At 39.9% G+C, this 17,525-nt stretch overlaps 1 protein-coding gene across 10 annotated transcripts in view; it reads right to left on the bottom strand.

Annotated features, from left to right (window-relative positions):
* Positions 1 to 17,525, bottom strand: part of STAG1 (STAG1 cohesin complex component) — a 380,321-nt gene that overhangs the window by 342,858 nt on the left and 19,938 nt on the right. Inside the window, exon 1 of one of the 10 annotated variants that reach the window (XM_073360220.2) lies at positions 9,332 to 12,451. The exons of the other annotated variants lie outside the window; for them this stretch is intronic. The gene's annotated coding sequence lies outside the window, so the exon portion shown is untranslated. Of the gene's footprint in view, positions 1 to 9,331; positions 12,452 to 17,525 lie in introns of those variants that run through there. 10 annotated transcript variants of the gene reach the window in all.

Below are 17,525 nucleotides of genomic sequence, written 5' to 3'. Positions count from 1 at the left end.
TACTGCACTTAGGACGGAAGAATCCAATGCACTGCTACAGACTAGGGACCGAATGGCTCGGCAGCAGTTCTGCAGAAAAGGACCTGGGGATTACAGTGGATGAGAAGCTGGATATGAGTCAACAGTGTGCCCTTGTTGCCAAGAAGACCAATGGCATTTTGGGCTGTATAAGTAGGGGCATTGCCAGCAGATTGAGGGACGTGATCGTTCTCCTCTATTCGACATTGGTGAGGTCTCATCTGGAGTACTGTGTCCAGTTTTGGGCCCCACACTACAAGAAATGTGGAAAAATTGGAAAATGTCCAGCGGAGGGCAACAAAAATGATTAGGGGGCTGGAGCACATGACATATGGGGAGAGGCTGAGGGAACTGGGATTGTTTAGTCTGCAGAAGATAAAAATGAGGGGGGATTTGATAGCTGCTTTCAACTACCTGAAAGGGGGTTCCAAAGAGGATGGATCTAGACTGTTCTCAGTGGTAGCTGATGACAGAACAAGGAGTAATCGTCTCAAGTTGCAGTGGGGAAGGTTTAGATTGGATATTAGGAAAAACTATTTCATTCGGAGGGTGGTGAAACACTGGAATGTGTTACCTAGGGAGGTGGTGGAATCTCCTTCCTTAGATATTTTTAAAGTCAGGCTTGACAAAGCCCTGGCTGGGATGATTTAGCTGCGGTTTGGTCCTGCTTTGAGCAAGGGGTTGGACTAGATGACCTCCTGAGGTCCCTTCCAACCCTGATATTCTATGATTCTATGACCAGGCAAACACTAACAGGAGTGTTTGAAGGAATTTGCAGCAGGGAATTTGCTTATCTTCTACCTAGGTAGATTTCTACATGAGTAATAATGGACAACATTGGAACAGTATTTGCAGTCTGGGAGGAGATGTACATGTTTTCCTTCCTGACTGAAGGCACAAGAAAAGTTTTCCTGAATGTGAAATGCAAGTTGATGGGAAGAAAAGATTTGTGGTCTTGAAGAACCATCAATCTGACAGCACCAAAGAGAATGAAGACTTCTTGAACAACAAGATCTAGAAATCATCGCCACAGATTCAACAAGGGAAGGAATTAGCAATGAAGGAGTCGAAAGTAGAAATCAGAAAAAGAGGATTGGCAGTTTATGATCACTAGAGGAAAGTGAACCAGAAGGCCTTCTACATAGCAGAATACATCATCAAGTACGGTTTAAAAAAGAGAAGTTCATGAAGGATAGGTCCATCACTGGCGATTAGCCAGGATGGGCAGGGATGGTGTCCCTAGCCTCTGTTTGTCAGAAGCTGGGAATGGGCGACAAGGGATGGATCACTTGATGATAACTTGTTCTGTTCATTCCCTCTGGGGCACCTGGCATTGGCCACTGTCAGAGGATAGGATACTGGGCTAGATGGACCTTTGGTTTGACCCAGTATGGCTGTTCTTATGTAGTCTACAAGGCATCTGCAGAAAAATCTCTCTTTGAAATTTCACTAGACGAACAAAATAAGAGCTGCAAGGGACACATATGAGGATGGCTGCTCAGCTCAATCCAGAAGGACATCACACCTGCTCAAGAGAAGATGAGAACAGTCCCTGTTTTCAGGGACTCCATGTTAAGAAAAGTGGGTAAAAAATTCTGCAAGAGACAAAAAAAGGACAGAAGAATTGTGTGCCGTCTTCCCGGAATTAAGAGAAGAGATATGATAAGATGGCATTCTGAAGTTGATGCACAAAACTCCGCTGGCAATTAAACAAACTGGCACGAGTGACATGACATTATGCTTCAGAGATTATTGAACACTTCAGGGATCTTGGAAGGGAGGAAAGGCCAGGTGATATTTTTGGAGATCCCTCTTATCCCATGAGCAAAGGGGAGGTGAACCTCTGGGCTAGGTAAGTGATATAGAGTAGAGGGATTTGTTTTCATGGAATGTTAGCCACGTTACATGGAAGAGAGATCTAGAGAGTTGGGATGGCCTTCATCACAATGGCACAGAAATCAATCTTGTGGAATAGACTAGTTAGATTATTTGGAAGACATTTAATAACAAACAGTAATGTGGTAAACACAATACAAATGCTATGCAATGCAGACTAAAGGAGTCACAAACATCATGAATCATGGGGTGTAAAGAAAACAAATATAAATTACTGCAAAAAGTACAGAAATTAGAAGTTCAGGCAATTATCAGCATATAAGCTATATTCTTCCACCCAGACAGACCTCACCATTGCCAAGACTGTACGTCAAAGACCACAGCTTTAAATTTCAGCCTTTTAGTGATGCCATCCATATAAAGCCTTCATTAACTACCACCACCAAGCATAAACAACAACAACTTGATGAAGGGAATATGCGCAGAAGGACAGGCAGGGGTGTAGTTTGTTGTGTCCATTTCTTCAGCCAGAATGGCCCTCAGCCTTCATCATTGGAATCAGATGTTTTTAGAAAATTCATGCTGCTTATTAATTATAATTCCATCATATCCTAGTGCTTACATAGGACTCAAAGGGACCTCCTGGATCATCGAGTCCAGTCCCGATATTGCAAGCAACCATGTCATACTCCCATTCATAAATTTATCAAACTCCATCTTAGAACAAGTTAGATTTTTTTCTCTCACTATTTCTATTGGAAGGCTATTCCAGAATCTCACTCCTCTCACGGTCAGAAACCTTCTTCTAATTTCCAACCTAAACTTTTTCATGGTTAGCTCACACCCATTTGCTCTTGTTCCAACATTGTCCTTTAATGACTAGAATTGTGCACAGTATTCCAGATGAGGTCTCATCAGTGCCTTGTACAATGGCATTAACACTTCCTTATATCTACCAATTCACCTCACATATCCTAGGATCACATTTGCTTTTTTTTTACAAATGCATTTCTTTGGTAGCTCATAATTATCCTGTAAACTAATACATCCAGGTCTTTTTTCTCCTCTGCTGCTTCCAACTGATGAACCAGCAACTTATAGCAGTAATTCTTGCTATAGCTCCTAAGTACACGATCTTGCACTTTGTACTATTAAATTTCGTCTAATTTCATCCAGTACTCTAGGTCATCCAATTCTTCCTGTATAATATTCTGATCCTCCTCTGTATTGACAACGCCTCCCACCTTTGTGTCATCAGAAAATTTCATTAGCACATTCCTACCTTTTGTGGTAAGATAATTAATAAAAAACATTAAAATAAGATTGGTCCAAATACTTGAGGAACTTGACTAGTAACCTCCCTCCAGCATAATCTGTTATCTCCCATTTAGCCTATTCCTTACTCATTTTATTATTCTTGTATTAATCCCCATCTTCTCCAACAAAACTGATAATTTCCCTTGTGGTACCAGGTCAAGTGCTTTATTAAAATGCAAACAGACTAGACCTACTATATTTCCCTTATCTAAAAAATCATTCCTCTTTCTCAAAGAAAAGTATCATGTTAGTCTGGCACAGTCTACCTGTGCAGACCTTTGTTGCATTTTGTCCCATTTTTCACTTAACTCCATATTTCTAATTATTCTTTCCTTCAAAATTTGGTTCAAAAGTCTTGCATTCTATTGAAGTCAGACTAACAGGTCACTAGTTGCCCGAATCACCTTTTCCCCCTTCTTAAATACAGCTACAATGTTAGTTATTCTCCACTCCAGTTTTGATAGATTTATTTAAAAACTTTGCTATTGGACTTGCAACTTCATAGATTCCAAGGCCAGAAGGGACCATTTTGATCATCCAGTCTGACCTCTGTATAATGCAGGCCATAGAACTTCCCCAAAATAATTCCCACAGCCTATCTTTTAGAAAAACATCCAATCTTGGTTTAAAAATGGTCAGTGATGGAAAATCCACCACGATGCTTGGTAAATTTTTCCAATGGTTAAATACCCTCACTGTGAAAAATGTATGCTTTGCTTCCAGTCTGAAGTTGTCTAGCTTCAACTTCCAGCCATTGGATAATATTATGTCTTTCTCTGCTAGATTGAAGAGCCCATTATTAAATATTTGTTCCTCAGGTAAATATTTATAAACTGTAATCAAGTCACTTTTTAGCCTTCTTTGTTCAAATTGGGACTCTTCTATGAACCCTCTCCAATTTATCAACATCCTTCTTGAATTAAGGACACCAGAACTGGACACAGTACTCCAGCAGCAGTTGCATTAGTGCCAAATACACAGGTAAAATAACTTCTCTATTCCTACTCAAGGTTCCATTATTTATGCATTCCAGAACAGCCTTAGCTCTTTTGGCCACAGCATTACATTGGGAGCTCAAGTTCCACTGATTATCCATCACAGCCACCGCTTCCTAGGATAGAGTCCCCCATCCTGTAAGTATGGCCTATATTCTTTGTTCTTAGATGTATACATTTACGTGCAAGCATATTGTTTGCTTGCACCCCATCTACCCAGCAATCCAGATCATTCTGAATCAGTGATCTTTCTTCTTCATTATTTACCATTCCTCAGTCTGCATGTCATCCACTATCATCAGTGACAATATTACTTTTTCTTCCAAGTATTTGATAAGAATGTTACATAACATTGGGCTAAGAACGAATCCCTATGGCACTCCGCTGGAAACACCCACGTGATGACAATTCCTCATTTATAGACACACTCTGAAACCTCTCTGCAGTTAGCCAGTTTTTAATCCATTTAATATATGCCATGTTAATTTTATTTTGTTCTAGTTTTTTTAATCAAAATTTTATGCGGCACCAAGCCAAATGACTCAGAAAAGTCTATTACATGAATGCTATTACCTTTATCAACCAAACTTATCTCATAAAAAAAATCAAGTTAGTTTGACAGGATCTATTTTCCATACACCCACGTTGATTTTTGTTCATTACATTACCCTATGTTAATTCTTTATTACTCAAGTGCCGTATTTACGGCATCATTATCTTGCCTGAGATTGGCATCAGGCTAACAGGCCTATAATTATCCAGGTCATCCCATTTACCATTTAAAAAATTGGTCCACCATTAAGTTTCTTCTGGTTTTCTGCAATTTCCCCGCTACTCCAAGCATTACTGAAAATCAACAGGTCCAGTGAGCTCCCCAACCGTTTTAAAACTCCTGGATGCAAGTTATCTAGATCTGCTAATGTAAAAAAATTACAAATTTGGTGCCAATTTTTTCAGCATACTAGGACGGACATTTATCCAATCCCCCAGACTTGAATGTTAAGCTTTTTGAGTTTGTTTCCACCTCAAGGTGGTAATTCATATTTCTATATACTCATTCCTATGTAGCCATCCTGCCTTTGCTTCCATGTTCTACATTATCATCCTTATTAAATACTGAGGCAAAGTATTTGTTAGTTTTTGGGCCACACCTGCACTATCCTTAATCTCTACCCCACCCTACCTAGCCATCCCAGCTACACAGCAATCCCACTTCTCTTCTTGCTCTCTTTTTATTTATATGGCTAAAGAACCTTTTACTATTTGCTTTAATTTCCTATGCAAAGCCTTATTCAGTTTCACTTTTGACAATTCTCACTTTGTCCCTACAGTTTTTGACCTCCAATATCTATTAGCTTCCCCACCCTCTTTTTTTTTTTTTTTTTAAAACGCAATCTCTTCTTCCATTTTTTTTTGGTCTCTCTGCTTACCCCTAATATCTTTTCTGAGGGGTCAGTCAGTATATCAGGTCTGGAGCCCTTCCCTACAAATTCCTCCCTCTTGCTTCGGTTGCATATTCTGAACAGTTTTTGTATCTTTGACTTAAATTCCAAGCATCCTTCACATTTAAGTCCCTCAGCTCTTCAGTCCAGACGATTTCATTCTCTTAGTTTCCCAAATGGCCCCTTTAGAAATCAAACACTTTTTTTTACACTATTTTTCCATTTAATTTAAACTGAATCAACTCATGATCACTCAATCCAAGTTTATTTTCTATGACCAGCTTTCTATAATGTTCTTACTACTTACCAAAATCAAGTAAAAAACAGACCACCTCTGATGGCTCACTGGTTAAAGAAATCTATTTCATCCAGGACTCTACCATTATTAACATTTGCTCTCCAATCCATATCTGGGAAGTTAGTGTCCCATAATGAAAGAATTTCTCTAGTAATATTAAAGAGATCTTTCTACATACTCAAACCCAAACTCAGAGGCCTACAGAAGGCCACTAATGCTACCCCAATAGAACATTTTTCTATCCTTCCCCAAGGCAATTTTAACTTCAACAGACTGTACAGAAGTAAGTGATAGAATGGATAAAACAGCCTAGCAGATTACTGATAGATAAACACTACGCCACCTTTACTTGATTTAAATTCCTCCTGAAAAGCACATACCATCCAGTACCTGTACTTGAATTTACAAACAGGACTTGTGAGTCAATTGCCAAATGTGACTGGACAAATGTAGGTACTGCTATAACATCCAGTGACGTTTACAAGTATCTTATTTTATTCATGTAGCTTTACAGAGTAAGATAAACTCTTTTAAAACCTAAAATACAACACAGTTTAATAATACAAACCAATTAAGTAGACAAAGTTAAAACTCAGCCTACTCTAAAAGCATCAGCAAACTCCCTGAGAAATAATCCCCAATCTTTCCAGCCTGCCTCTCCACACAAAAGCCTTGAGGGAAAAAAAAGACGAACTCAGCCTCTGCCAGATTATCAGAAGGAGGGAAATCCAGGAGTCATGGATCACTCACTGAGAAAATCATGCCATTGGACCCAACATTTATATCTGAAGCTGGGTTTTTTGAAGAGTACTGATTCATCTTTTTCATCAGGGAAAATCCTGCATCGAGACAATCTTTGTGGTAGCTAGGGACCCAAATCATTAACCAGGGTAGATCGGATTTAAATCAAATTGATTTGAATCATGATTTAAATCACTAGTCAGGAAGATTCGATTTAATCATGGATTTCTACATAAAAGTGCATTCTCGTTTGTTGTTATAACCTTAAGACATATTCTTCGCAACTCAGAGACAGATGAAGGGTTCATTTTTAGAAGGTACACACTATACATTTTTAAGTGATTTATTTTGAAAACTTTTCAGGTTAGTTTTACAGCTATATCAGAAAATGAATGATTGTTTGGTTATTTCATTTACCAAAGGTAACTGAAGCAGATATTTATGAAGTCATTGGGAGGTGAACTATCTCCAATTCATCAGGTTAATCCTTAATATTTTGAGGTATTTCTTGCCATGCTGTATTAGGAGGAGAACATCACCAGACAGACATTTAAATTGTTTTATTTAGCTAAAACAACGTTATGTATTCTGGATTTTTTTCTTCAACAGCAAACATGTAATATTTTAACAAAACAAGCATATGAAGTTTTGAATTTAGTTAAACATTCAAGTTTTTTAAAATCAGGTTTCTTTTTGTTAAAATTGTTTTAAACTAAAATAGTTAAATGAATTTTAAAAAAAATTAAATTGACGATGTCAGCCAGGGCAACATGAGAAACTTAAAATATTGGCTTCTGCAGCTAATTCAGTCATCTTCATCTTCATTTTCCTGTTTGTTCATAATCTGGAAAAGAAAAACAAGCTTTCCTACTTTTTCAGGTCCCAAAAGATTTCTCAATTTGGAATGAACTAATCCAAAGGAAACAAATAATCTTTCTACACCGGCAGAAGAAGCTACTTCTGTTAAAAGTGGGATCATCACTTCAACAGTCTCTGAATCTAAGTGCTTAAATGACTTCCATTCGTTCACTGGTGTGACTTTCTTTAAAATATCATCAAACACATTTCTTGAATGGTTCACCCTTAGCTCTGAAGTTTATTATAGTTGACATTATGGAGGGATGATTGCTGGATGTCCATGTCATAACCAACTCCTCTTCTTCAGCAGTTAAAGTTTGACCCTGGTACCGAGTATTGAGAATATTTGCAAGAAAATGAGCTGGAAATAGTGCTTGTCCCATTCGTTCTTTTAATTATTGTAATTTAACTCTGTCATTGCTTATTTCTCTTTTTAAGATCTCACTCAGTTCCTTCCAAATTTCAACAGTGCCAGCAATAAAACAGCTATTTTTCTGCATTTTGTTCAAGGCTACAGAAACAGGCTTCAGGATACTCACCATGTGTTCAACGTTTCTCTTCAGCCCAACGTTGAGAACGTGGGCTGTGACGGTGCCATCTATTTTTTCACAATTTTGTTCACAAACTGTCAACAGATTAGGCCAGTTCTTGATACAGTGCTCAAAACAGTCCACTACTGAGTTCCATCGCACGTCTTATGGGAGAGTTAGCTTGGTTCCTCCCACTTTTTTCAGAGCAACTGCTGCAAAGTGGTTGTTATGGAAGTATTTTGTAATTTCAACAACATCAGCCTTTATTACTGGAACATTGAAGTCTTTGGCTAGGAGGTGCATCAAATGAGCACTGCAACCGTATGTTATTAGCTTGGGACTCTCTTCTAAATAATTTCTTCTCATCTTGATTACATTTGCAGAATAGTCTGTGACCAAGCTGCATACCAGACATTTGAATTTTTTTTCATAGTTTGTTATAGCTTTTCCTGCTACTTCTTGTAAGTATTCTGCTGTGTGTGCATTTCCTGATGTATCAATTGTTTCTGTAAGGAAGACATTCCCTTCTTCTGTTGTCACACAAGCACATACAACAGGATCATTGTGGACATTGCTCCACCCATCAAGACTCAGGTTAACAATTTCACCCCCTAAACATTTCGCACACTGCTCAATTTCTCTTTCGTGCACTTTATCCAGCAATTTGCCTGCGACATCTGCTCTGTTGGGTGGACTGTATCCTGGTCTTAATGACTGGACCATATTAATGAAGTGTGGGTTCTCAATCAAACAGAAAGTAGAGTTTGTTGCAAAAACAAACCGGGCAATTTTTTCATCAATTACCCCATTTTGTAATCTGCTAGTTCTTATCACAAACTTATCTATGGTTGTTTCTGGATGATGAAGATTTTTTTTTCTTTTTGCTACAGGTGATATACTGTGGCTATGTGACATACATGATGTGACTGACACTATCATTGGCAGATAACTCTGAAACTATAGAAAATGATGGTGATCTTGAAGGTGGATAGTCTTCAGAATTCTGTATGCTGAGGGTGGATTCTCCTAAACAAAGTAAGTCAATGCAGGTATTTAATTAGTATTACTATACTGCTCATTTAGTATTACTCATTGCATTCACTGACACTCAGTACTACTTTAAAGCTGAAATTGTAAAAGGAAGATCTGAATATTTCAGCTATTTTTTTTTTTTTTAGTAATTTAGTAATTTATTGTAGAATAACTATATTTTTTGCTCAAACATGAGAATTCCAGACTCGTCCAGAACGAAGACAGGCAGTCCTTAAGAAAAAGTATGAAATAAAGTTTACCAACCTGAAGATCCTGCATGTTCAGACATGTTCCTTTCATCATCTTCAACACAGCTTCCTCCTGAGAAGGAACACTTCTCATGATGCTGTTTCATTCGGGAAACCAGACCTTGCATTTCTTTGTTGCACTGTTTACATTTTGCACGTGTGCCTGTCTTACCCACAGGTAGAGGAACTTCATTAAAATATTCCCAAACTGGGTCTCTTTTACAGCCTGCTGCCATTATAGGTTTTCCCTTCTACCAAGAGAATGGTATGGTAGATCTCAAATCAATGAAGGCTACACTCAGGAAGACCTCAAGACTTCTAGAATATGCTGCTCAAACAGTTTCACTTTTGTTTCTACTGCCTGTCCCTCCCTTCTCACATTTATCTCCAGACTTCTTCTCCTTGTCCAGATCTATTCCGCCCTCAACAATCTTCTATTCATTGAACTTTCTGAAACGTTGCACTTTTAGAGAGAGGTAAGGGATTGACTCTGTGTACACAAATTTGCAGAGGGACAATAGGGTTGAGGTCTGTTATTTCTCACCTCTATATATTATTTATTTAAAAATATTTTTGCTGTTAACATGCACATTATCTCTGGAGACAAGTCCACAGTTTGAGAACTGTAAAACTAGGCATCTCTGATGGTATCTTCTAGACTGAGCCTCATTGGGTAGATAGAAAGATTAACCTAAATAATCTGTACAGAAGCACTTGGAGCACCATAAGATTGGATCTCTAATCCATGACCTATTGGAACTTGCTAACTTTTTCTTAAACATTACATGAATATATTGTTTCATACTATAGAATTAGAATTTATAATCCCTATTCCATAATGAGATATCTTTGAGCTATAATGTATCTTAATTAAAGCTATCTTTAGGTAGGTTTTCCTCAACAAGCATTTTATCAAAAAAATCCGATTTAAATAAAAAACAGATTTATTTATTTATTTATTTATTAAATCACTGAATTATCCACCCTGTCATTAACACAAATTGTACCCGGAAGGAATGGATTCATTAGGCCTATAACCACACAACTATACAAATCTAAAAGGAGGCATAATTTTGTGCCTATATGCTAGTTTTTAGCAAATTGTTTCCACAGAAACGACTGTGGAAACACCTAAAATAAAAGGGATGAGTTTACCTCTCATCTACTTTTATCCTATTTATGTTTTCTTTTTCTACCCTCTCATTCTTTCCTTTCTCACCACTAAACTTATTAGTATTGAACTTTAGTGTTTGAACAAAAGAAAATGTATTAGTTTTATTCACAAAGTTTAGTAACATTTTACAGCTATAAAAAATTGCACTTGAAAATTAGAATATATGAGGAAGCACAAACATTACGTTCTCCCTCCAAGAGCCACCATTGGGTGAGCAAGAAGACACATAGCTCATTAATTGAAGTTTTCAAATAGTATCAGGTGTCATCTCATGTACAGTGCATCATAGGAATCTAATCAAGTGACAAAACATGGACAACTGTGGTCAAGTCCATATCAAAAAGCAAAAGTAAGTTCTTCTGGACAAGTTCCGGTGAAAAAGCCACAGTTACTCCCTGATCATATAATAGCAGCCTATGAACTAATGAAATGTCTAAATCACACACATCTTGATAAAAGACAAAATTGCATCAATCTCTGTTACCCCAGCCAACCAGCATCAACCATCTTGCACATACTGAGTCTTAGACCTCATTTAGCTCCTCTATCGCAACTACACACTGGGGAAGATGAGACTGCACAATACTGGTCCAATCAAAGTAGTACAAACCCACCCGGAAATCCTGGGTGTGTATGTGGGCAGCTAACCCAAGCCACCCCTCATGCTACCCCTGACTACACTGCTACTTTTTGCCCACTAGCTCGAGCAGAGCTACCATGTGTCTGTCTACTCATGCTGAGAAGGAAACATTACTTGCCCTGTACAGTTACTGTAGTTCTTCGAGACGTGTATGCCTATAGGTGCTCCCCCACAGGTGGGCATGTGCCTCTCGAGCCCTTGATCAGAGATTTCCAGCTAGCAGTGTCTGCTCAGCCTGCACATGTGCCCTATACCTCCTTGTGGCAGACACCGAGATGATATAGGGTCATGCAGGGGAAAATCGCCCTTAGTTCCTTCTCTATTCAATCATCTCCAAGGCAATAACCAAAGCAGAGGGGAAGGAGAGTAGATGTGGAGCATCAGATCTGACAGCATGGAGCAGTGAGTAATGCTTTGAAAATGTATGGACTGAAGTCTAAGTAGCAGCTCTACATATCTCAGATACTGGAACACTCTTCAAAAATGCTGCAGATGTTGCCTGCAATCTGTCTGAATGTGCGCTCACCCAGGAGGTGGAGGAGGACCAAGCACCTGCAAACTCATAACAGGTAAAGATACAACCCGATACCTATTTTGAAAGTCTCTGAGAAGAAACAGGAGCACCCTCAGATCTATCTGAAAAGGACAGGAAGAGTCCAGGCGATTCTGAAATGGAATCCTATCCAGGTAGAAGGATAAGGCCCTTCTATAGAAAGAGGATTCCTACTGCGAACCGTGAGCTTTCGGAAAAAATACTGGTAGGCTGCTAAGATTGGTTAAGATGAAAACACAATGTAACCTTTGGTGTGGACATAAACAGACCTTATTATTAAAAAACATGGCACAGGGGAGATCTACCATCAAGGCTCCAATCTCTCCAACTCTCCAGGCAACATGATGGAAAGCCTTTGGTTCAAATAGAGGTTTCATGTGGTGGCTGAGAACCAGGTTGAGGTGCCTAATGCGGGGGAAGAGATTACTCAAATCCTTAATAAATCTAGACTATACAGGGTGAGCAAAAATGGAGGATTCCTTGACAGGGGATGAAAGACTGATATGGCAGCAAGGCATACCTTGACCAAAATGATAAATAATCTGGATGTCTTCAGATCCAGCAGGTAATCTTGGATGAGGGAAAGAGGAATGAATTCAGACCAGAGGTAGCGACGATGGACAAATCTCTTCCATTTCCTCAGCTAAGTAGTGCAGGTTTATGTTTTTCTACTGTTTAATAACACCTGGTGCTCCTCTATAGATCAGGAAACCTCCGTTCCCAAGAACCATCCAGGAGCCACATCCTGAGGCGCAGAACCACCATGTTGGGGTAATGCGAGCAACCCACTTTCTAGAAGATATGAGGAATGGTCAGGAGCTTGATCAGCAGTCGGACACAGCTGAAGCAGGTAAGAGTACCAAGTTTGCCTCAGCCAGGTAGGTATTATGAGAATAACTGGCCTTGTTCTGCCTGATCTTGTTCAGCACCCTTAGAATTAGGAGTGTTGAAGGAAAGGCATAGAACAGACTCTTCTGCCATGGTAGAAGGAAGGCATCCCCAAGGGAATGGTGATCCATGCCCCCCTGAACAGAAGACAGGTGGCTTCCTGTTCACAGAGGTGACAAAAAGATCAATTTCTGGCATCTCTAGAATATGCTGTGAAGAACCTGAGTGTCCAGCTGACATTCATAGTCCTGGGAGAAGTGTCTGCCAAGGGCATTCTGGATGCTTAGGAAGTAGACTGCTGAAATCTGGATATGGTAGGGTATACACCATTCCAGAGCTTTATAGCTTTGATGCACAAAGAGGCAGATCTTACTCCTCCCTACATGTTGATGTAAAACATTCAGGACATGTTTTCCATCTTGACCCTGATTGCTTTGCCCCAGATGTGGGGCAGGAAATAGAGGCAAGAGTTCCTGACTAACCTGGTTGATCTCCAACAGGTTGTTGTAGAGATTGGTTTTGTAAATTGTCCATCTGCTCTAAACTACCAGGTTGTTGAGGTGGGCTCCCCATCCAACAGGGATGTGTGGGTTGTTAGAGTCACTGACGGGGTTGGGCAACACAAAGGGACATCCACACGGACATTAAGTTGCTCCTTCCACTTGTTTAGGGAGTTCTTTAGGTGCAAGGGGACCATCATCCACCTGTACAAGGTGCCCCTGTTCAAAGAATAGGCAGTTCTGAGCCAATCATGGAAGCAGTGGAGGAGCATCCTTGTGTGATTGGTCACAAAGGTGAAAGATTTTCAGCCAGACATCCAGCCACTTTTGGTTCTTGTGGTGGGGGTAGATCTCCAGCCTATACTGTTGATTCACTGCATTCACCACTAGGGAGTTAGGTGGGAGATGGGAAAATAAAGAGTTGGAATTCTTAAGGGGCACGTGGTACTTCTTATTTGCCTGCCGCACGCTGGTGGAATAGGCAGGCATTTGCCACATCATCTTAGCCAGTTCCAGGAGAGCCTCAATAATAGGTATCACCACTCTGGAAAGTGTTGCCAACTACAAAAATATCTGAAGACACTCGGTACCCAACAACAACAGGGACTCTGGTTCATCCGACACCAAGATGTCCCTCAAGTATCGGAACTCCTGTGGTTCTGGAAAGGACATTACCGTAACTGGGGCCAATGGCACCTACAATAATGGGTATACTACAGGGATTTTAGATCTCAGGTGCCAATACTTGCAGTGGTACCCCCGAATGAGCTGCTTGCATCCAGTACCAAGATGGCTGGTTAAAGCGCATGATGGCATCAATGCAGTGGTATCCTTTGGTGACAGTGGCAGGGCTGAACTCGATGGTACCCTGTGCTCACCCTCCTTACTGGTGGAGGGTATAGATGCCCTTTCGGAGCCATGCTTCCTGTCCTTGGAACTCCAGGGCTTTGTGGGCCTACCCATACCCAAGGAAGCGTCCTATGCCTTAACAGTACCCTCCGAGACAGATCTTGACAGGGACATGGTCTTTTTTGGAGCTGGCTCCTTATAGAGTTTATGCTCCTCTTTCTGAGAGTCTTCGCAGCAGGCGCCAAAGACTTCTCTTAGGGGACACATGTCCTGAGGTTGACAGGGCACTCGATCTGTCCAGGGACAGACATACAAGGTGATCTCCCAACCTTGCTCAGAGGGTGAGCTTTATTTCCCTGTTCTTCATAGCCCTGGACTTAAGGGCCAAACAGAAGAAACGCTTCTAGGAGACCTGAGACTCCCCCAAGCAATGGACACACAGAGTGCCAGTCGCTGACGAGTACAGACTCTAGGTAAAAGGCAACATTTGAAGCCTGGCAAACCAGGCATACTCCACCAGGAGAAGACAAATCTCCTGGAGGGTAAAAGAAAGGGGGGACAAAAAATAACCCTCTTGCCTAAAACTAACTATACCAAAACACTAAAATACAACAATAAACTAACTTTGGGAAAAAGAAAGAGAAGGCCAAGTACACTCTATTCAGACACGCTAGGACTCCATCTCAGGCTGAGGTGGTAGAGAAGGAACTGATGGCAGGTCGCCCAGGCAGCCACGGTATCTGCCACAAGGAGGCATAGGGCACATGCAGTGACAGAATGGACACTGCCAGCTAGAAATCTTCAATCAAGGGCTTGAGAAATGCATGCATACCTAACGTAAAGCACGAACAGAGACACTACTCGACGCAGTAGTAAGCTCCCAGCTGCAGTGTATACATACCCTCTGTAGTAAATCGTTGGGGTATTTGTTAAAATCCAATACCATTTCTTCTTAAAACAAATAAAAAGGGGAAACAAAAAGAAAAAAATTCTGTCTGATACTTGCAATTCAGTTGTTGGAAAATCACTGGCAAAGTACACATTACATTACCTTATTATAGGGCTGTCGATTAATCGCAGTTAACTCATGCGATTAACTCAAAAATTTAATCGGGATTAAAAAAATTAATCATGATTAATCGCAATCTTAATCACACTTTTAAATAATAGAATACCAATTGAAATTTATTAAATATTTTGGATATTTTTCTACATTTTCAAATCTATTGATTTTAATTACAACACAGAATACAAAGTATACAGTGCTCACTTTGTATTAGTTTTATTACAAATATTTGCACTGTAAAAATGAACAAAAAAAATAGTATTTTTCAGTTCACCTCATACAAGTACCGTAATGCGATCACTTTATCGTGAAAGTGCAATTTACAAATGTAGATTTTATTTGTGTTACATCACTGCACTCAAAAACAAAATAAATTAAAACTTTAGAGCCTACAAGTCCACTCAGTCCTACTTCTTGTTCAGCCAGTCGCTAAGGCATCAAGTTTGTTTACCTTTAAGGGAGATAATGCTGCTGGCTTCTTATTTACAATGTCACCTGAAAGTGAGAGCAGGCGTTTGCATGGCACTTTTGTAGCTGGCACTGCAAGGTATTTATGTGCCAGATATGCTAAACGTTCGTATGCCCCTTCATGCTTTGGCCACCATTCCAGAGGACATGCTTCCATGCTGATGACGCTTGTTAAAAAAATAATGCGTTAACTACATTTTGACTGAACTCCTTGCGGGAGAATAGTACATCTCCTGCTCTGTTTTACCCGCATTCTGCCATATATTTCCTGTTATAGCTGTCTCGGATGATGACCCAGCACGTTGTTCATTTTAAGAACACTTTCACTGCAGATTTGACAAAACGCAAAGAAGGTACCAATGTGAAATTTCTAGTGCTACAGCACTCAACCCTAAATTTAAGAATCTGAAGTGCTTTCCAAAATCTGAGAGGGATGAGGTGTGGAGCATGCTTTCAGAAGTCTTAGAGCAACACTCAGATGTGGAAACTACAGAACCCAAACCACCAAAAAAGAAAATCAACCTTCAAGCTGATGGCATCTGACTCAGATGATGAAAGTGAACATGCGTCGGTCTGCACTGCTTTGGACTGTTATTGAGCAGAACCCCACATCAGCATAGACGTATGTCCTCTGGAATGGTGGCTGAAGCATGAAGGGACATATGACTCTTTTGTGCATCTTGCAACACAGCTATAACCATGCCATGCAACCGCCTGTTCTCACTTCCAGGTGACATTGTAAACAAGAAGCGGGCAGCAATATGTCCTACAAATGTAAACAAACTTGTTTGTCTGAGTGAATGGCTGAAGAAGTAGGACTGAATCGACTTGTAGGCTCTGAAGTTTTACACTGTTTTATTTTTGAATGCAGATTTTTCTGTACATAATTCTACATTTGTAAATTCGACTTTCATGATTGTCAAGGTTCCTCCCCCACTCTGAACTCTAGGGTACAGATGTGGGGACCTGCATGAAAAACCTCCTAAGCTTATCTTTACCAGCTTAGGTCTAAACTTCCCCAAGGTACAAAATATTCCACCCGTTGTCCTTGGACTGGCCGCTACCACCACCAAACTAATACTGGTTACTGGGAAAGAGCTGTTTGGACGCGTCCTTCCCCCCAAAATACTTCCCAAAACCTTGCACCCCACTTCCTGGACAAGGTTTGGTAAAAAGCCTCACCAATTTGCCTAGGTGACTACAGACCCAGACCCTTGGATCTTAAGAACAATGAACAATCCTCCCAACACTTGCACTCCCCCTTTCCTGGGAAATGTTGGATAAAAAGCCTCACCAATTTGACCACCGACCCAAACCCTTGGATCTGAGAACAATGAAAAAGCATTCAGTTTTCTTACAAGAAGACTTTTAATAAAAATAGAAGTAAATAGAAATAAAGAAATCCCCTCTGTAAAATCAGGATGGTAGATATCTTACAGGGTAATTAGATTCAAAAACAGAGAACCCCTCTAGGCAAAACTAAGTTACAAAAAAGATACACAGACAGAAATAGTTATTCTATTCAGCACAATTCTTTTCTCAGCCATTTAAAGAAATCATAATCTAACACATACCTAGCTAGATTACTTACTAAAAGTTCTAAGACTCCATTCCTGGTCTATCCCCAGTAAAGACCAGCATATAGACAGACACAGACCCTTTGTTTCTCTCCCTCCTCCCAGCTTTTGAAAGTATCTTGTCTCCTCATTGGTCATTTTGGTCAGGTGCCAGCGAGGTACCTTTAGCTTCTTAACCCTTTACAGGTGAGAGGAGCTTTCCCCTGGCCAGGAGGGATTTCAAAGGGGTTTACCCTTCCCTTTATATTTATGACAATGATAAATTGCACTACAATGCTTGTATGAGGAACCGAAAAATGCTATTTCTTTTGTTCTTTACAGCACAAATATTTATAATCAAATATAAATATAAAGTGAGCAGTGTACACTGTTATGTGTTGTAACTGAAATCAATGTATTTGAAAATATAGAAAACATCCAAAAATATTGAAATAAATGGTATTCTATTTTTGTAATCGATTGACAGTCCTACCTTATTACCCACCCAAGGACTTG

This window comes from Lepidochelys kempii, chromosome 9 (assembly GCF_965140285.1).
Source record: "Lepidochelys kempii isolate rLepKem1 chromosome 9, rLepKem1.hap1, whole genome shotgun sequence".
NCBI lineage: Eukaryota > Metazoa > Chordata > Testudines > Cheloniidae > Lepidochelys > Lepidochelys kempii.
The sequence above is the reverse complement of the archived record's forward strand: the minus strand, read 5'-3'. Positions and strand labels throughout refer to the sequence as shown.